Source organism: Oryzias latipes (assembly GCF_053564925.1).
Source record: "Oryzias latipes strain Hd-rR chromosome 1 unlocalized genomic scaffold, Olatipes_Hd-rR_3.1 chr1_Y".
Classification (NCBI taxonomy): domain Eukaryota; kingdom Metazoa; phylum Chordata; class Actinopteri; order Beloniformes; family Adrianichthyidae; genus Oryzias; species Oryzias latipes.
This window is the reverse complement of record NW_027616335.1, coordinates 4341784-4363476: the sequence shown is the minus strand read 5'-3', so window position 1 is coordinate 4363476 and position 21693 is coordinate 4341784. Positions and strand designations below refer to the sequence as shown.

At 38.8% G+C, this 21693-nt stretch overlaps 2 protein-coding genes across 8 annotated transcripts in view; one reads left to right on the top strand and one right to left on the bottom strand.

The window, feature by feature from the left end:
* Positions 1-21693, top strand: part of bnc2 (basonuclin zinc finger protein 2) — a 176941-nt gene that overhangs the window by 16372 nt on the left and 138876 nt on the right. The window lies entirely within an intron of this gene.
* LOC101171889 (centlein, centrosomal protein) overlaps positions 1-21693 on the bottom strand; it is a 202270-nt gene that overhangs the window by 128411 nt on the left and 52166 nt on the right. The window lies entirely within an intron of this gene.

Genomic DNA, 21693 nt, shown 5'->3' with positions numbered 1-21693 from the left:
GCACAGCTCCACCAAATTCTGGGAATGTTACTTTAAAGCACTTCTGCTTTTGACTATGAATGCACGTTTTTGAATGTGCACACTTGTGAAGATGTAGAAACCAGAGGTCACTTATTTATCTTCGCTGTTCAAGCTATCAAAGAGCAGATTTCAAAATGCTCTCAAATCAAAGCGATTTTGACATTCACATTTGAACTCATGTCATTTTGAAAAAGCGACAGGATTCCTTCAGAACTTCATGTTTCTTCTTGCTTAAATGTCAAGAAATGCTTGCCCTTGATCACACAAGGTGGAATGCACACAGTCGCTTAGATGTCTTTGTTTGCTCAGGGGTTGATTCTTTGTATAAACGAAATCAATTTAAAAACATTTTAATCAAAAATTGTTGAAAAAAAGTTCCCAAAGCACCGTAATGAAATATTAAATGTCTTTGTTCTTTAGTAAATACTCCTTATTTGGTATCCTCAATATCCTATTTGTCCAAGAGTACAATCATCAGCAACAAAAGAAAAAAAATAGTACATATATATATATATATATATATATAAAATTGCAGCAGTTTCATTGATAAGACTGTCTTTCTTTCTTTGTTCTTCTGTGGTGCTTCAAACATCCTCTTTTTTTTGTCACTGTATTCCTTGCTTTCTTTCTTTCCCCAAGACCCCCCCCCCCTCAACATGGACCTTGTATTTATTACCCTTTAAGTAATCACTTTGCTTTCTCTTTTGATAGACTGTTATTGCTCTAACTAGCTGAGGTCCCTATAGGTATTTGGAGGCATTCCAGTTTTATTAGACAAAGGCCTCATTATTCAAGGCCAGCATTAACTCTACCATTAGGTCCATTTTGCCCTCTAGTCACATGTATCTAGTAGCAGCCAATTCATATTATAGCCTCTGAATACTTAGTGTTTACAGGACAAACATGCTAATTGTATTAAGGCAAAGTTAAATAGTAAAACATATTCAGAAAGTGACTTTATCTTTGATGAGTTGATTGAAGTGCTCTCTTGTCTCCTTATATCAGTAGATGATGCGATTATGAGACATTAGCCAGTTTTGTCAATGAAAATGTGTTACGTCTATTGGAGTTGCTTTTTTTAATGACTTTTTTGATTGTTAATGCTACGTTCACTCAGGCTCAGAAACGCACATTCGAGCAACCACTTCCAATGGAACAAAACACAAAAGTCCTAAACGTTGTAAACATGATCACGAAGGAGAAATTAATAATTGCGGTTTGTGCCCGGCCAGAATTATATGACACCAAGTCTGTCATGTATTGGAACAGAGCTGTGTAAGAAAAAGCCATGAGCTAAATTTGCTGGGTTTGCCCCGCTTTGACTTTTTGCACCAAGCCTCTACCAATTGTAGGTGGCAAACAAGCGCTAGTAAACAGTTAAAAAACAGAAGAAGAAGAAGCCTCTCCTTGTTGCTTCCTGCTTGTCTGGTGTGTGAACACCACTGGCTAAATGCCCATTTAATGCCCACCCTGTAAAGTGCATTCTTGACATGTCTGGTGTGAATTTAGCTTGACATCCAAGCATCATTACGCAAGCTTTCAAGTGTTTTGCGAGCTCTACATACAAAACGTGCAGGCATTGAACATGCGCTGAAAGTTAAACCATTTGAAATTTGACCAATCAGGGACTTGGATGTAGTAGTGACGCATGGGTTACGTCCTTTTCAAACTTGGAAGTGCCAACCGGTTGGAAATTGATCACAAAGGAGAAATTAGTCACTGTGGTTTGTGTCCGGGCGGAATTATATGACACCAAGATTTGCAACACTTACATTTCGCACCAAGCCTCTTCCAACTGTAAGTACATGCTCTTGTATTGGGTACCAACAGACCTGTGTGAACACCAGATAGTAAAAGCGCATACAAAAACCCACATTCGGCACATTTTTGAACGTGCCACACATGTCCGGTGTGTACATAGCTTTAAGAGAGAGTGCTAATAAGTGAGATAAACAAACTAATAAAGATGCTATGACGTTGGCATCAACTGTACTAGTCATTTGAATAAATGTCAATACATTCTAAATTTAAAACACATCAGACATGTTCACTCAGCATAAGGAAATTGACCTATCAAGGCAAAGCATTAATTTAAAGCAGTACATCCATCCCTTTTTACAACTTCCTTAATCCTGTTTGGAGTCACTTGGTTGCTCGACCTAATACAGAAGAAACAGTTTTTTTTAATGAAAAACAAGTGCTTCTTGTTATTAAGTGTTAAGTAGGTGCTCATCACTGACTAAATGAGCATCAACTATTCCTGCCAGTAAGCACACAAAAACATTGTACAGTGTTAGAAAATTGTTCTGATTTTGAGATTTCTACAGAAAGAAGAAAATGTTGCAGACTTTGACATTTGACACAGCCTTCACATCAACCCTGGAAGAAATTCACGACTGGTAGGTATATGTGAAAACTGTTTGAGACTCAAAGCTCCTGCCACCACTGTGTCACTGTGTAAGTGCAAAAATGAGTACATGTTTTTTTCTTATTACTATGTCAGTTTTGAAGGACAGGCCAATTATTTCCCCTTTTTTTAATGGGATTTAGACATGTCAAAACAAGGCTAAGTTTGACCGACATCACAGAACTTGTTGCATGAAAATAAAACATTTTAGTCTCAATGTGTCACTTGCTGTTACATTTCAAAAAGCCTGTATGTAAGCTTTCAGCACATGGGGTACCCCACTGCTGTCAAAATCGCAGGAAACTTTTAAACAACTGAATATTACCTGTTGTACCTGTTCTTCTGTAAATGAGTCACAACTCCACAAAAAATTGAACATTTGTATTTTAGTAAAACTTTCCATTTGTGATTATAGCAGGAGGATTTTAAGATATCATTGATGTTCAAGCTAGACCATGAGAAGTTTTGGAGAAATCTTTTTTTCTGCAAAGCTGGACGGTGATGCAGTGGTTAGAGCTCACGGAGAAAAGACCCTGTCTCAAATCCCAGCTGGGTCCTTTCTGTGTGGTGTTTGCATGTTGTCCCTGTGCATCTGTAGGTTCTCCCCGGGCACTACAGCTTCCTCCCACAGTCCCAAAACATACTTTAGAGGTTAATTGCTGCTTGGTGTGCATGTGATTATGTTGCCTTGCAACCGACTGGTGATTTGTTCAGGGTATACCCCAGAGCATGGCCCAACAGTAGCTGGGTTAGCCCTAGCGACTTCATGACCCTGTAAGGGGTATAGTGGGTTTAGAAGATGGATGCTGTTTTTAGCATAATTGTCCACAAAGGTTTTGCAATAAAAAACCCACAATCAGTTTCTTCAACTTAAAGGCTCTTTCAAAATAACAATTTCTATAGTTCATAGTGTCTCTAACATGTTTGTGTGTAGTGTACTGTGTAGTGCACCCATTGGCCATTCCATCTATCATCAATACCTTTTTAGCCCTGGTGGAGTCCTGGCGATCCCTGGAGCTTATGCCAGCTATCGTCTTTGTCCTTTTTTATGGGAAACTTGTTGCTGATGGTCTTTTTGGAACTTCAGTCAACTTTCTATTATTTTTGGAAAAATATTTGGAGCAACATTACCACAGAACAAATGTGTTTGTGGAGAACTGCAGATAATTCAGTTTGCCTTGAATCCTTTATTTCCTTCATGACTAATCAGAAAATACCTGACATGATACTGAGAACTTAACTGACCTGAAAATGTCTGTGTATCATATCATATTTCCAACATTTTTTATATAAATGTTCCCATAACACATATAATGCATGCAGTAAAGCTCAAAAATATGTATATGACTTGGCATCATTACAAAAAATTTTTTTAAATATTTTATTTGACACGGCAAATATTTTGCCAAATCAAACAACATTAATGCTCCAAAGTCAACTGAACATTTGATGCTGACAATTTGTGTGTAGCACATCTTTTCTGAAAGTTTACCGTTGTGGCTTTTTCTACTCTCTAGGAGCGAAATCTAAGGTGCCCCAGTTTTGATCTGGTCTATTTCTTTGTTACAGCTTTTTAATTTCTTTTAGCCACCTGAGTGTCCAATATGATCCTCATCCCTCCTAATCGATGGCCCCTTATTGACTTTCTTCGTTTGGTCAAATATCTCATCGCTTTCTGCCCTCCAGGGCAACAGGATCCAAACTAATAAGAAATCTCCTCAGTCTCTTGGGTTGGTTCTACAGATGAAAAAAAGTATTAGTGCAGAAATTGTTTGTATCTGTGACCAAAACCAGATTTTCAACAAGTTTGCTAAGTTGATACTAAAGTCTCTGACAAAGATGTTACCACGTAGACTGAAATGGAACAGCATGTTAGTAAAAGTCCCAATTCGTGAAGCTCACTGTAGAAAGTCTTTATCTCTCTGTTCAGTTATCCGTTACTTTTCCTTTTGGGTATGAAAATCCTAAAAAAATAGTGCAGAGATACCTTCATTTGTGATAAAGACATAAATATAAAGAAGAATTCTCTTTGTTCTACATATCTTCTTTCAATAAAGGAATGACGCATGACATGTCTTATAACATATCTCAAATGTTTTCAGTTATTCCTATCACACCGCATTTTTTATTTTCTATGCAATAAAAAGCTGTTTAATCCTGTAGGCAATACACTAATTAGTTATCCTTGTATGACCTTTTAGTTGCTTTATCTTCCACTTGCATCCAGCATATAATAGGCAGAATGAGAGGAAGAAATATGTTTTAAACCTGTGATAACCACTGGACAGAATGACATCAGAAATATGTTCTGTGGTCCACTTCATCTGTGGTTTATTCTACTTAATTATCTTTTTTTGTGCAAAGGGAGTCTGGGTTCTTATGGGTTAATTTCAACTTTTTTAGAAGTTGGAAAATTTATATATTTTAAATTATACCAAATGTTTGAATTATTATTTTGAAAAATCCAATAGGAAATATGTCCTGCTGAAAAAAAACCTTTTATTGTGAATGTATAAAAAATATGAGAAAAGAAAAGTGTTCCAACATGTTTTAGCAGATATAGAAACAGCTAACAATCACTTTCTCTGTTTTCTACATTCAATGGTTTCAAATCTTTGTAGAAAATGTCAAAGGTAGCGGATTCTAAGGTTGAAAATATATTAGAGGGTGAATTCAGACTGATTTGCTTTGTTTTCCCCGATAAACCGGAACAAACTTCCAGTCTGAGTACACTCAAGTGGACCCTGGTCTGGATCCAGAATCCGCTCTCTGACCCATCTTTGTAGGTAGTCTCGGTTTGTTTCTAGTAGGACTGAGCTTCGGTTCGCTCTGAGTTTCCTCAGTCTGAATACAATCTGTTCCCGGAGCAGAACAACTGAACCAAAATGGCTACCGTAGCCGGTTACATCACGTGATGTAAACAGAGTAGGAGCCTCAGATAAATGTAAAACAACAGTTGTCACGTTATCAAAGAGTAAAAAAAGGGTCAAACTCCTAACTTGTTAGAACGTTTATTTTAAAGCGCAAGACTTCCATTATTTCAGACTCTAGTTGAACCAATCAAGGTTGAGGACTCCATCCAGACCAATTTAAGCAGATTCGGTCTGGACCAGTCTGAATACACCCAGAGGTATTTTTAAATTTATTTGAGGGGAAGCTTTGTAAACAACGTTTTAACACCAAAGCTTTATCTACAGTGTTGATATTCTTTGATAACTGCAACTTTTCAACCATTTACGCAATGAATGTGATTCTAGCAGATTCGGAAAGTGGAGAAAAATAATCAACGTAAATCAGTTTCTTCTATCACAGAGAAAAGCGTCTTTGCTTTTCTCTGCGATGTGTTGCATAACGGCGCAAAGCCCATATGAAAAATCATCTTTCTCCACATCAGGATCAGCTGATTCATGTCAATCGCATACATGATTGAAGATTTACAATATTTCAAACAGTGTGTGTTATTTAGGGGTTGCCGGTAACGCCTCTGGTATCATGATCTTTGAGCTTTGGAATACGAGGTCGCTTCTTTTACTGTTTTGCACTGGTGTTTGGTGAAGTTAAAAACTATGGTTGGCTCAAATGAAACTCTTTAAATAAATGGTCCGCTGCTTGACATTCAGCATTGAGGGTTTGATTGGGGAGTTACAGTAAAACACTAAATAGTTCCAGAGCACAGCTGTGACTGCAGCTTAGTGCTCCCTCAGAGCATGGGTCAAATGTGGAGAACACTTTTTACTTGAAAGTAGTAGAAACAGTCAGAGCCACCTGAGAGCCCTAAAAGTAACTGAATCTGTGTAAACTTAGAAAATGTAGTGTATGATGCAGGTCCACCCTGTATGTACAGAGATAATTATACTGTTAAAAAAGGGGGAGAGAGACAGCCTGCCTCTTCAGAGCACAGCTGTCATTACTCTGACGGATCCAGTTGCGCACAAATACTGATAATGGGAATCTTTCAACAGCCCGATCACTGTTATTTGTAAAATCAGGCATTAATACAGAGGCTTTATTCCCCTATTATTGTTATTTTGTAGGATTGACTCTCTTGATTCTACTGTGCTAAAAATAAGGTTTTAGAAGTGAAAGTGGATAAAAAAATGTTTGTGTTGCAACAATAATTGGGGCTACTCTAATGGAGAAGAGGAGAAGCTTGTTTTTTTCTGGATCTCTAAGAGGGGTTTCTGCCTTCCTGCCTAAAAATGCAACAAAATGATTTGGCTGAGACAAGGAAAAATACTTTTTTTTAATGTGGCAGGTCAGAATAAGACCTTGGTGCAAATTTAATGCTACATTCACACTGGGCATGTGTCGCCCGTTCTTGACCATGAGGTGTTCACACTGGACTGTTGCTACTAGGGCATGTACTCATAGTTGGAAGAGACTTGGTGAGAAACGTCGAAGAGGGGAAAATCTGACGAATCATGCTCCAGACTTCTTTTTTCACAGCTGTTCTCTCTGATATACGAAAGACTTGGTGTCATATGATTTCGGCCGAGTTCAAACCGCAATTACAAATTTCTCTCCCATTATGAATGTTCAGACGTTGGGCATGTCCCTGATTGGTCAAAGTTCAACTGGTTTCATTTTTAATGTGTGTTCAATGGCCTCGCATTTTGTATGTGCAGCCCAAAAATGAACTTAGAAAGCGCAAAAGTTTTGCAAAAGTTTTGAATGCTGATGCCCGAAACACGCATATACACATGTTTATGCTTAAATGGGCTTTTCATTGGAATTAGTCTCTTGAACGTGTGTTGCCGAGGTCTGTGTGAACGTAGCATAAGACTAGCTGGAAGGACTTCCTGCTATCTTCTGTGCATCTAAGGATCTTCAAGCCCAATCAGGTCCATCTTCTAAAGTTCAAAATAAAGATGAAGAAGTCAGAGAACCTTAAAAAAATGTACATAACTAGACTGAAGGTTGAATAAATTGTGAAGATCTCAGAAGCTTTTTCAACTCCCTTTGTATTCTTCATTTGTATATTTAGTTTTATTTTATATTAACAGCTCCCCAATTGCTTTAATAGTTTCTCTCTGTACCGTCTCCGATCTACAGTGATTGGACAAACACTGATGTCCCTAGTGATACGAGAGGAATAGGATGAAGAGCTGTTGTGGTTTTCAACAGCCAGGCTGTGTATTGTTTACTGGGTTTGCTTGATTGCTCTCTGTCCAAATCAGATGGTACAGGCAGTCAGGGCAAGGGTCTGCAGGGATGGCCTACGTTGTGGAGTGTCCCATTGTGCTGAGAATATTCACTCAAGCCATGGTTCTGAGCTGGACCCTTTTCCATAGCTCAGTAAACACACACAAACTCACACATAGTGGGAGTCATACATTAGTCCACCAGGGAGTATATGGCCATGCATAAAAATCAGGATGTGTATTGAAGGATGTGTGTGGTAGGAGGCCCTGTCTGTCCTCACGTCACAAATAATTACCCCCTGTGTGACTTTGCTTTTCACAGTGGGAAAACACAGCAGACCCTCCTCTCAATGACAGTTCCAAACTAACAGAACTGAAGTTCTTCTTCCACTTTCAGCTTCTCCCATCAGGGGTCGCCACAGCGAACAAGTCGCATGGTAAATTTGGCAATGTTTTACGCCGGATGCCCTTCCTGACGCAACCTTCTCAAACCGGGCTTGGAACCGGCAGAGGTAGAGAAGGGAACAGGGAGCAGCCTGGAGTCGAACCCGGGTTTCACGGATGGAAGGCGCCGCAAACCAGCACGAGCTAAACTAACAGAACTGAAGTTGTTTTATAAAAAAAAATACATGACAGGCAGGCTATGTTTGTATTAAAAATTTCTTAGCTTTTCAGTTTAACTTCTCATATCATCACTAGGGAATGTCCAGTTCATTTACAGGCAACAAATTCAATGAAAAACCTAAATAAAGAGGGCGATTCTGTAAGGTGTAATCTGCTACCTCCCAACGTAAAACTTACAATAAAGCCAATTAATGTTTTTTTTTAAATGACTGTAACTCATTGACTAGATAGTGGGTATATCCAAAGAGCAAGTTTGCATCTGATGATAGCTAAAGGCCAACACAGTCACTCAAACTTTAAATACTTCCTAAAGAAGGATTTTTTTTTGTTAATTTCACAGGCTTTTTTTCTGAGCTAAACTTGTTTTCTAAGTTTCATTAAATTTGTGTTTCATGGTCATGGTTACAGAGCGGGTTTGGTCCTGCAGGCTTCTTTGCTAACCTTGTTAACCAGCAATATAGCATTAGCATATTTTATCAGAGCAAAGCGTGGAATCAAAAAGTGACTTTTATTTATGTTAAACCTAGAACAATAATTGAACATGAGACCACTTATAAAGACCCACTCCGATGAAAATCATGTTTTGGGTGTTTTTAACATGTTCTAGTGGTATTTTTCTCATAATGGAGAGCATGCATTAGTCAATTAAGCTAAAAATTGCATTTCTGATTATTTTTTTTATTCCTTTCATTGTGAATCATGAGTAGACTAAAACAACATTTAAACAGGGCTTATTTGTGACAGAAAATATGCTCCCTCGAGCTCTCAGCACGGGGAGGGGAAGGGGGGGCGGGGATTGCTTTGTGTCAATCACAACTCAGATGTAAAGTCCTGCCGCTCTGCAGAAACTATGTCCTAGAAAATTACATACAAGTTTTTGTATTTTTTATTTTGGCTACAAACAGCATACAAAAGATTATCAGAGTAGGTCTTTAAGGGCCTTTTCACAGCATCTCATCTAAACCAAATGGTCCCGACAATATGATGGAGATTGCTTGTAACCCCCGGACCCACTCAAAGACCTTCTTTACTATTTTTTCTTGGCACGCTGATACAGCACAGCTTTGGCAGTCTCCTTTGCATCACCAACACTGGAGGATATCTGCAAGTGTTTTTGTGTTTTGTCAATTAGCTCCAGCATTGTCTCGTCAGCTAAAATTTTCAGCTGAGACTTAGCTAGCAGATGCTTAAGTTGTAGACAATATAAGCCCCTTAGTTGTCATGTTTGAAAGTTATTTGTCATAGTCATAATGGTTTTACATTCTATGTTTTGTCTCTTTATAGGAACCATAAAATTATATTAGGATAGTGTTTTTCCTGTTTTGTGCTCACAGAATGAATCAGTTTTAGGGTCATTATGGCATCCAATGCCTGAGAGTAGCAGCAAAGTGACCCCAGCAGCAAAACAAATTATACTATGATTTAGTAGTTTGTGCTAGGAAGTGGAATTCATCCACAATCCAAAAACATGCTTCACAGGATAATTTTGACTTTAAGGGTGTTTTCCGACTTGAAAAATCAGTTGGTCTGGTTAATTTGGTCTGGATTGTGTCCTGAACCTTGCGTTTGGTGTGTATTCAAACTTGATATTTTGCTGACCAATTTTGAACATCTGTATTAAAATTACTTTGGTCCAGCGGAATCATGTTTCAAGGTGTGTACTAAGAAGACATCGGCTATCAAGTATGCTGATAAGTGTTAATGATATAAATAGATTGTCAGCAAAACAGTGTAATCTGCAATGTGTATCATGTTAAAAGTTGTTTTAATGAGCCTGCATTCATTCAACCATGTTTCAGTGAGCTGCCGTGTCTCATCATTGCTCTCATTGGTTGCTTCTTTCCTGCTCTGTTTACATCATATGGTGGCTGTTTTGGTCCAGTTGCTCCAAGCACAGAGCCTATTTAGACTGAGAAATCTCAGAGCAGACCAGAGCTCAGTCCAACTGGACATGAACCGAGACCACCTCGAAAGATGGATCCGAGAGCGGTTCCTTCTCTCGGACTGGGTTCTGCTGGGGTGCCTTCAGACTGAACATTTGTTCCAGATTATCAAGGGACACAAACTCTGGTTTACTTTAGGTGAACCAAATGTGTCCAGTCTGAATACCCCCTTACTTGTAGCTTAGGAATGAGTGTGTGTCTGGCAAAGTATCGAGGTTGTACCCCGTCTTTGCTCTGAAGTCAGAACAGATAGGTTCCTAAAAACAGGCCCCAGCAACCCTTATGACCCTGTGATCTTTATCTTTTTTATTTACTGGATATTTTGTTGCAGTGATTATCTGTACTTTACTTTATTTTACATCTGTACTCAATAAAGTAAAACCAAAAAACTGTGTGTAAGTCCTGTCAGTGTGTGTGCCAGTGCTTGTTTGTGTGTATGTTTTTTGTTTACACCAGTAACACAATTTTTTGTTCAACCTTTTAAGACATGGGTATGGTCATGAAAATACACCAGGGTGACAATTCTTCTAATGTTTCCACACTGTGGTGAATTTGCAGCAGCTGAGTGAAAAAGTATTTGATTATCACTGACAAAAAATTGAGGGAATTCAATCTGTGTGTCAGTTTGGTGCTTTAAAAGTTTTGCCTGCGTCTTTGGGGATTGTGGTGGCTTGATGTTGTTTAGATTTATCTCCCATCCTTCTTTCCCAAGAGAGCTGTCTTCATAGCCATCCAGCATCCTGTTCCCTGCTTCACTGCATCCATATCGCACTAATGATCATGAGAGTGGACAGTTGCTTAATGCAGTAGTGTCATCAGTTCTACTTTCTGATAGCAGCTCCATTGCACTTGACGCGACTTAAATGTATCTCCCCCATTCGAACCCCCCGCATAGATCGGCTAATGTGGTTTTGAAACACCTCGGTAAAGGTGTATTAGATAGGTGCCAGATCACATTTTCAGTGTATGATTACAGACAAGGTTCCCTTTCATTTTTCATGGCTAAGGTAACTGTCAAACGTTTAGGCACAGCATTAAATCGTGTAAATACACCATGAATTTTTTTGGAAAAAGTGCTTAAATCCTGGTGCTTTACGTAATTTAAAAAATAAATAAACAAATACTCTCAGTCCTGTTACTTTCTACCATTTGTTCTGGTCTCTTCAAATATTGACCCATTTTCTTACTAAATAGCTGTACATAACCAGCTTAAAAATGTGAAACCATCAGATGTCTGTAACTGGTTGTAGGTTTTCCAATGAATTATTGCATTAAAGTGGCCATCCTACATTATAAAACTATTACATTTGTTAGTTTATTTATTTTTCCTTTACAAGGAAGGAGTCATGTTTAGGACTGTAACAAACTGGATTTACTGAACAAAGGAGGCTTTTTTCTATTTAACTAATTTTTTTAAATAAATAAAACACATTGTTTAAAGCCCATCTCCTGAACTGTTTTATTGCATAATTACACTCGTGAGAAATACTAGGAATCTGGAAAACATAATGCCATCTTTAAAAAATACCCACAATTTCCATTAAATAAAGAATTACACAGTGGGGATTGTCATCAATATCAAACTCGTCAGGTCAGCTCTGGTGATTTGATTGTTTTTTATTCGAGATGCAATTGTTTGAGAAGAACAGTGCTATTTAGATCTTCTGTTGCATGAAGTCAACTTTCTAGGAGGGCAAGGCTTATTTGTAACACATAGCATTTCAAAAGGATCTTAAAAATAAGATACTTGCACTATTTACAATAACTCTAATAATTTGTATGATTTGTTATTATGAGATGTATGTGTTGTTGGTATGATGGGTCCAAAAATGAAATTGTCTTGATTTTATTTTAACATGTGAAGCTTTTAAGGTAAATATGATGAATTTGGTAGGGTGAAGTCTCTGGTAGAGTTACAAATGGCAACATCAGAGATGCCATTTGCAACTTTGCAAGCAGTCATATTATTGTTATTATTAATATTCATTTTAAAACAGCAGTTCTTTTAGGTGAGGTCCTATTGCAAATGCTTATTGATGATTCTTTTTAAATATTTGTCTATAATGATACTAAATTTGCCTCAAAAAAAGGGAGGGGGGGCTTTTTTCATGGGGGGCAATAAATAGGTTCATTTTACTTTAACGTAAAAACGGCCAAGTTGAAACTGATCAAGCCATTATTGCAGTCCAAAGTGTGGAAACACTGTTACAAAGTCATGTGAGTCATGTAACCATACAGTGTGGCAGAATATTGTAATTATGATCCCTTATGATTATTTTAATGTGGAAAAACAGCAGTGGGCTGAACGTTATGAAACTAAAATGTGAATGGATTTGACAAACTCTTGGTTACTTGGTTGTTTGTACACATATTTAATTTACTCTTGATTATCTTGCAAGAAATACAAGGAATCTGGAAAACCTCAGCTTCACTGTTCAGGACCCAGATAGTTATCTCTTAATCACACTGATTGAATTTTTGGCTAAACATGTCCTGGATTGATTTGACGTCAGTGAATTAGATTGAATCGGATTGTTTAGAACGAACCAATATTGACTATGAATAATATCATAAACTATAAATATAGCTATGAATCCAATCGTTGTCAAAATGGATAATTAAAAACCTACAAAATACAATATTAAGCATTAAAAACGAACAAAAAAGGTGTTTACCATTGGAAAAGCTAAGTTTACATACACATTTTGGCTGTTGGCATTAGATAGACTCGTATGGTATAAATTAAGCCCCACAGGTGGCACTGACTCAAGACTGCCGGATATTCTTAACTGGCCTCTCTATCGTTTAAATATTGAGGTCATCACATGTGTACAACTTGGCCAGATTTGTCACTCATTACTGAGTCAGAGTCAAGTTCCTATTTCAGAGTCACAGGCAGAGTATGCTAATCCTACAAACTTTTAACTCTTAGTTTGAGGCAGACATACTTAACCAAAATAAAATGAGAAAAATACGAAACTAAGATGAAGCCAGAAAGACAAAATCTGTTTGATAAAGAAGCACAAGTTACCCCCAGTTTTGGTCCAGTGTCACAGGGCGAGGGATGTTGCTCCTTTTGAGAGATGATGTTGATTTAAAAAAACATGAAAATTGATTTGACCTCATTTAATTAAAAATGAGTTGTATTTTAATCTATTTAAGCAGATGAAACAATTAATTTGAATTAGTTTAGTATAAATTGAGTTTGAGCAGAGACTTTCATTGCTTTTCTGAGGAATTAAGACCAGTCTACAACATAATTGTAGATCTCATTGTAGATCCATGTCTGTCCCTCTTGTCTTTCCTCTCCTCCTTTCATCTGTCCCTCTTTCTGTCTTCCCTTCTTGCAGTTCATATTTCAGTTTGCTCCCAAGAGCTCACAGGTCTGTGCCAGACGGAAATTCGCTGAGGCTGCAGGAGCCCCCTTGGAGGCCACATGGAGGTGGGACAGGAGGGGAACAATCAGGCCCAGTCCTCCCTGACTATCCCTCCCCCGTGTTCGCTCCCATGTACTTTTTCCCTTTTTTTTCTCTCTTTCTTACTCATGTTTCGTCTCTCCGGTCTCCGTGTGTCCTCTATCCAGCCTGCCAGGCTACACAGGTCCTCAGGGTGACTTGCTCTTGGCTGGGGTCCCTCAGTACAGAACCTTCCCCTCACCTCCTTTACCCACCGGCCCCTTTCTTTCCCCCACTCTCCCCTTTCCTTCTCCAATGCTCTCCCCAGGGGCAAGACAGCGAGGCCATCCAGTCCCGAGCTGTCCATCAGCCAGGGTGTTTACTTGCAGTGTGACAGGCCGACACATCTGGAGCACATATTCACCAATGTTCTCAGTCCATCTCCATCTCACTCTTTGCTGGCCCTATACATCCTTCTGCTGCCACCAGACACATTCCTTCCTCTCATTCTTTGTCCTTGTTTTAATGATCCTACTTCTCATCTACATACACACATTTGAAATGCACATAAACACACACAATTTTCCTTTTTCTATTCACCCTTCCTGTGGTTTTTCAGTTGCATGACAGAAATTGGAGTTAACTAACAGTAGGGGTGGGCTGGTGGCGAAGGGGAGGTAAGTAATGGCAATGGGGGCAAAAGTCAGGTTTCTTTCATCATTTTCTTTTTTTTTCTTCTCTCCTTCCTTCTTTTCCCCTTCTCTGTATCTTTGCCTCTCTTTTTTTCTCTTTCAGCAAATTCAAACTCATTACAGCAGCTCCTCCTCCACCATTTTGGAAACCCATGACTACTTGTCTAATGAAGTGTCACCTTTTCTTTATCCTCCAACTTTGTCCCCCCCCCCTTCCAAACTCATCCTCCCATCCTGTGTCGCACCCACCATCCCACCCTGTCTGTTTTCCCAACATTCCTGCGCTGGTGTGTGACTGTGATGGCTTGTCATCTCGTAGGAATGTCCTGCTCTCCCACCTCGTCCCCCCAATTTGGCGTGAAGCATTTGCTCCTGGTTTCCGACTGCACATGTACACTCATACCCACCCACACGCATGCAGGCACACACTTGAAATGCTAGCTTTAAAAAAAAAAGTGTTCATGCAGATGGTGTCCATTGGGCTGCATACCTACTCTTGGCGTGTGGCCACAACAAGCACAGCCATTCTCAGATAGTCCCCAGCTTGTTTTTCAACTGTAGCAAGTGTGCACAAAGTTATTTTATCTGATGTTGCCTGTGGTAAAAAGAACCATTTACTCTTTATGGTAAATCCGAGGAATTCTCTTGATTACACCATTGAAAAATAATCTGAGTCTTTTTAAAGTCTTTCAAGTAGTTTCATATATTGAATAAAGTTAACAGTGAGAGGGATTATGTTCTTTGTATAAAATATGCTGACATTTTTTTTCCTGAATAGTTTTAACAAGACTCCGATCTACACAAGTGCTCTGTACCTACAAATGGAAGAGATTTTTATAATATGAACCACATGTGACATTAGCTTGCAAAGGGATGCATAATGACTTTCCAACAGTCTAGGCATGTCTTATATTCCTCTATCCTTATATGGAGCGGACATATCACAGGTTAAACAGAAACTCAGGGGAGCAGGTTTAGCAAAACACAATAAAAAGCAAAGATTTGTACTTTTTTGATGTTTTACTCTTTGTGGGTATGACCTGACTGGCTTGGGATCTTCTGGATGTGGTTGGTTTGTGGCCATCTAAGTGACTCTTTGTTCGAGTGAATTTTTATTTTGTGTTGTTTGTTTACATCATGTCTAATGATTCGTTCACACCAAATGTGATTCCCCTCTACTCCCTCTTTTATGCCGTGAGGCAAATTCACTCCTATTTGTGTGTCCAGTTTATGAGGGAGTGTGGGAGAAGCTGCCATCATGTTTGCTGCGTTATTGAAGACATTTATGATGTTAAGAGAGTATCTTCAATTTATTTGTTTTAAAGAGATGTGAAAAGAGTCTCGTCGTGTCTCGATGCGGCAATATGGTTTCATCAAATTGCAGAGTGGAGCCAACAGAAAACTCAAAAAACTTAATTAAGTGCAGGACTCTCTGATGCTGGAAGCTGAGACAGGCATATTTTAAAAAATAGAAGCCTTTCATAATAAATATCAATATTAAAATAGATGGACACAATAGACACCCTAAAACCCCACACTTGCACATAGAATGAGGGTTTTTTTCACCCCAGAGCCTACATGCAACCTTCCCATAGCTCAGGTGTGCGGTGCCCTACGGGTAGTTCAATTCAATTCAACTCAATTTTATTTATATTGCCCAAAATTACAACAATCGTAGACATAAAATCACGAGTATTATAAAGTCATAGAATTCAATAGGTAAATTCTAAACTAACTAAACAGACTACATTAAACTTGTCCCTGCCCTTAGACCCTCCAAATGCCCCAACAATTGGAAGGGTAAGGAGAAGCCGTATGGGTCGGGGAAGAATTCGGTTTTGGCCAAACACTTCAAGTGCTACAACCTTTCCTGGCGTAGTGATAGCATTGGTTACCTTGCCTGTCCTTTTAACTCTTCTTCTGTTCATTTTGTTAGTTAGCACATTTCAAACCAGTAGTCTACAAAAAGTTTAGAGAATGGCATAAATATTATTTTTATGTGAGTGAACTGTCAGAATGATGGAAAAAGTAATTCTGGAGTAAACAGCTAGGTTTTAATACTGGAGCTGTCGCCAGTGTAGCTTTTCATAATTTTCACCATAATTCACCATAATTCTTCAATAGGTTTTGTAATTAAGATAATTCCAATGGATTCTGAAGCTGAGAAAAGCAGCTTTTGGGCAGCTGTGGTGCGGTGGAAGGGCGGTCGACCTCTGGTCAAAGTGTCCTTGGGCAAGACACTAAACCCCACCTTGCCTCTGGTGTAAGGTTGGCGTCAGTGTCCAGCAGTCAGTGTGTGAATGTGTGTGTGAATGGGGCTGTAACTGTAAAGCGCCACAGGCCTTCAGGGAAGGTAGAAAAGTGCTTTACAAGTATACGCCATTTACCATTTGTGACAATATGCATATACTGCCATAATAAGGATAAGAAGGAAGACAACACACAGTGGTAACACAGTGCACCTTGCCCACTGTATTTCCATGATCGATTTGGTTATTACTGAAATTTTTGTCCCTTTTTAAGTTGAATTTATCCTTAACTATAAAAATATCGTTTTATTTGAAACCAAACTGTAGCTAAAGAGATACAATGAAAAACACAAAGTTATTTTTTAGAATTTATGGGGTTTTGTAAGAAATGAGGAAATAATCTTTAAAAGAACACAAATATATTACAAAGATGCAGTAACGACTGAGAGAACTATTATTAAGTATTATCAATTTGGTCTGATTACTTCCATATTGAGATAAACTAAAACGTTGTGCATTTTGCAAACATGTGTATCAGGTTAAATATTGAACATTTTGGAAATGTACCTGTATGTTTTGTGGTCTTGTGAAACCAAACTTTGACTGTTTGGTGGTAACAACCTGCAACAGACTTAAAGAAAAGAAAAAGGTTGGGAGCTCACACGTCTCTAAACACTAAGCATAGAGGTGGCAGCATCATGTTTTTAATAATTGGCTTTGTAGCAGGAAAGACTGGTGGCTCTTTAAAAAAGATGCCACGTGTAAAGAAATTTGCAGAGATGTAGAAATAACATTTCAAGAGAAGAAGAAAGTTAAAATTGTCTGACATTAATAAGCTTTTTATATAGGTAATAACCTCAAAACATTACAGCAGAATTTTACATTTTCATTTAACCAAGTAGACCTACTTTTGTGTATCTGCACAAACCACACTAACTACGGCTTAACCAGCAGCAGGTAGTTTTTCATGTGTAGACTAGTTCAAACAGAGGTAACTTCAGTTTTAATACAAAAATTTTAAAACAGTACTTGTGCTTAATATTTAAAAGTTATTGTACATTTGTGTGTGTTGCCACGTGTCTGTGGTTTGTCATGTAGATTTCCACTTTGCTGAGGTAAACCCCTGCATGTGTGTATTTGAGAAGACCTATATCTGTTCAGGTAAAACGACTACTCTGGAGAAGCCTCTGCAAGCATGTGTTTGTCATTTTGCATGTATGTAAGTTTGAGCACATGTCAATTCAGACTTAGTCCCTGCGCCAAGACATAATGTTGACTATGGCTATGTTCCCCAGTCTGGTTTGCCCATAATAAATGCTGCAGATTAGAAAAGTAGAACCACATTGGGTTGATAAGTAGCCTTTGGAGCTCGTTCGCCATGCCATTGAGGAAGGAGGGAATGCTTTTCCCTCTTCACCTCAACTCTTGAGTATTGCCTTTACTCATGGCCGAAAAACTTTTTCTTTTGCGTCTGCATGCAAGCATGTGTATTCAAAGTGTTCACTGTGGTTTGTATGTTTAGAGTGAGGGTGTGTGGACTTTGAAGGAATGACCATAATGTGCCTTGCCAAATCGCATTTAAATACAAGTACTGCAGGGAGCCCTCTGTAAGCAAGAGCTCACAAGAGGGCACACAAAATGTAGCAAAACACAGGGAGACGACAGAGAAGTAAGTAGAGCTGGAACAAAAATACAAGAGGAACATGTCCTTACACATGAAAACTCAAGCTTGAGTAGGGAGGGTGCCGGTGAAACTCCTACAATTTCAAATGGTTGTTTTTGATACCAAGTGGCTGTTGACTCAGTGTGTTTGGCTTTTTTCTACATTTTGTTTCCCTCTTTCCCTTTTTAATTTATATTTGTAGCGAACGTCTGAGCACCTGAGCTGACACTCACACTTGCACTCACACTGAGTTGACTCCACTGATTCCACCGCCTCCTCTGACATTAGTGTTTCTCTCCCCTCCTGTCTCTGTCTTCTCCTTTTTCTCATAACAAATAACAGTGGAGAATTCCCCTTGCTTTTCTCCTGGGGAATTTTCATTACCGCCCAGTCCCCCTGCCCAGAAGGACTATCTCTGCCTTGAACCGTTCAACAGCTGTGGTATGGACATGCTCTTCCAAAAACAGGCCCACTGTTCATAAACACCCGCTGGGCTCAGGGTGGGGACTCAATGTCAATGTCCACTGCTCTAGAGACAAGCTTCTCTAACATGTGGCCCACCCCATGGTCTCTTTTCCTGCAGAGAGAAAGAGGCCTGGCAGTTGGGCCTTGCTGCACCTTATTCCTCTGTGTTAAACTAAGGTAAAGAAAAACATTCTTTTGTTTTGTATTTCTCTTAGTGGCTATTTGTTGTGACAAGATTTTATTTGTACGATAGTCACCATCTATTAAGGATTACAAAAAAAACAAGTATATTTTTTAGATCTTGGAATATGACATTAGCAAACCAGGTAAAGTTAAAAAAATCTTTTGACCATTTCCTTAAAATTGTATTTGTTCATATTTTAATGACAATGCAAAGCTAGTGGAACGTTAGCTGAATTAATGAAACTCGTTGCTCACTTCTGTGGCATTGCCATGTAAAACTCAAACTGTTGTGACAATGTTGTTGAATTTGGTGCAAATATTTGCAAACATAATTTTATACGTCTTTTTGTGGGTAGTAAAGCTTTTTACAGCACCAGGTTGGCTGTGTCGAAGTTCATCTAGCCTCAAATTACGGCACTTTTGGTTGTTTGGGTTGCTCTTGTGTTGTCTTTGGGCAATAGCCCCTGGCCTGCCTTGCAGTGGTGCCAAGTCCAAGGCCCTGGTTCCAAACTAGACAAAAGTACCATATAGTCACAACCATGAGGCGCTGCTAAAAGTCGTACATTTTTTCCGAAATGTACGCTGAGCCCTATGCCTAATGTGTTGTTGTTGTGTGACTTCAGTAAAGAGGGCGTGGGAGAGGACAGCATGAGAACGGTAAGGAGGGAAGTGTGGACGTGAAGGAAGGCCCCACCCAAATAGTACAAAGTGTAGGTATGTGCATTATGCAGAATAAAATCGTTTTGGTAACCCTAAAAATGCCGCCTGCAAAGAGACACACTTATGAAGCACAGTTTAAACTTCAAGCTATCAGCTATGTCAATGAGTTACATCGCTAGAGGAGACACGCCCGCTTGGAAAGCCTAGCCAATGGTGGTGGAGCGCGACACCATCTTGGTGAGGTCGCCGGCAACCAAATGACAAAGCCTTTAGTGGCATCTAAGTAGCTTTCAAATAATTTATATATATATATATATACACACATCTATATATACACATTTGTTGTTGTTAAATAAGAGAAGCAGTCAGCCTTAAAAGCTCAAACTTAAATGAAGAATGCATAGTTGCAGGACTTCTTACAAATAAAAAAAGATTACAGAGAATTTTAAAAAACATCTTCTAAACATTTAGAAGTTTTAGACCTCTTTGACATGTAATTTAAATTATTTATTTAGAAAAGCCTAACAATATGTCAATAATTATAATAATAATATTAATAAAAATGAATAATAATAAATCAATAGTAAGTTAATAATAAATAAAAACAATAAATCAACAAAAAGTCAATAATTACAATAATAATAATAATAATAATAATAATAATAATAAATATTAACTGGTGTCCATGGATTACATAAAATCCTCTTCACCTTTATCCACCTTTGTCATGGTGGGGATAACACGTCAATGTAAGGGTGGGGTCATAGGATAGCGTAAGATTTAAGTCTGAATCCATTGGAAACCTCCAAGAAAAGTTCAGTCACTGAGTCAGAAATTTATAAATCTATATTACTATAATAGCCTAGTCTTGGTATACTGTATATAGGTTTAACACAATAAATTTTACATTTATGTCAACAGTAAATTATACGTAGATCATGCCTACATGTTGATAATAGCCCTGCAGCATCATACATGTCAACATGTGTACTATTAATGACGCCACTGCAGCATTAAAAGGAAAAAAAATATAGTCCTTACCAGCAAAATGTTATGCCTTTCTCCTTCGAGGACTCATTTCTCAGATTTTGGCAGTTGAAACCTGCACAATGAACTGGCATTTTGCAAAAAAATGTGTTCACTTGCATGCACTGCAGCAGTGAGTTGACCTCACCAAGATGGCGGTGCTCTCCTCCCATGAGAAATCAAGTGATGTCTCCTCTAGCGATATAACTCATTGAGGACCATGGGAATCGAGCAGCTGCGAGTGAATTCAAGATTAATGAATCCATGGTTCGCAAGTGGAGGAAGCTGGAAAACGAACTCAGACAAGTCAAGAAGATGCAGCTGAGTTTCTGCGGAAACAAGGTGAGGTGGCCCGAGTTGGAAGACCGACTTGAGCGATGGATTATCGATCAGAGAACAGCCTCTGTCAGCAGTAACGCTGGCAGAAGAAATGAAAATTGAACATTTTCGAGGAGGTCAGTCTTGGTGCTTCCGTTGTATGAAACGGTGCAATCTTTCCATCCGGGCAAGGACTACGGTGGCGCAGCAACTTCCAGCTGATTACAATGAAAAGCTGTCCTTCATCCGCTTTTAGTAAGTCTTAGTCTTTTACTAAGACTGGGAGGCAGCGCCGGGTGAGTTACACCTCAGTTTGTAATTGAATTGTAGATCCTTGGGTTAATGTGTCTCCTTGCACTGTTCTGTGAGCTTTCGCAAAAGCCGGCATCATTCATGATGAGCCGCGCAGCAATGAGACGGACTCTGACAATAATGAAAGGGAACCTTTACTACAGTTGTTCATTTCAGAGACAGAAGATGAGGACTTTGATGGATTTTAGGATGCTGATTGATGACTAAAAATTGAAAAATAAATCACAACCAAATCAGTTTTGCTCCCATTGCCTTATTTTAAAACACACACAAGCATTCATGTTTTACCGGTATGTTTTAACATGCCTGCGCCTTAAAACACGATGCACCTTTTGTATGTAGGAAATACAGGAAAAGCACCCTTAGCTGAAACTGCACCCTATAAGCCAATGTGCCCTATGGTCGTGAAAATGTGGTAGATTGTCTTTTCTGGCTTGGTGGAGAGTTCTTGACCCAGGTGGAAGAGTTCAAGTATCTTGTGGTCTTATACAGAAATGATAGGATATCTGAGCGTGTGACAAAGTCTCAACAGGTAGATTGTGCAGTGTGGTGCAGTGTCTACTTTTATGTGGTTGATGTGCCTGTTTACTGGTC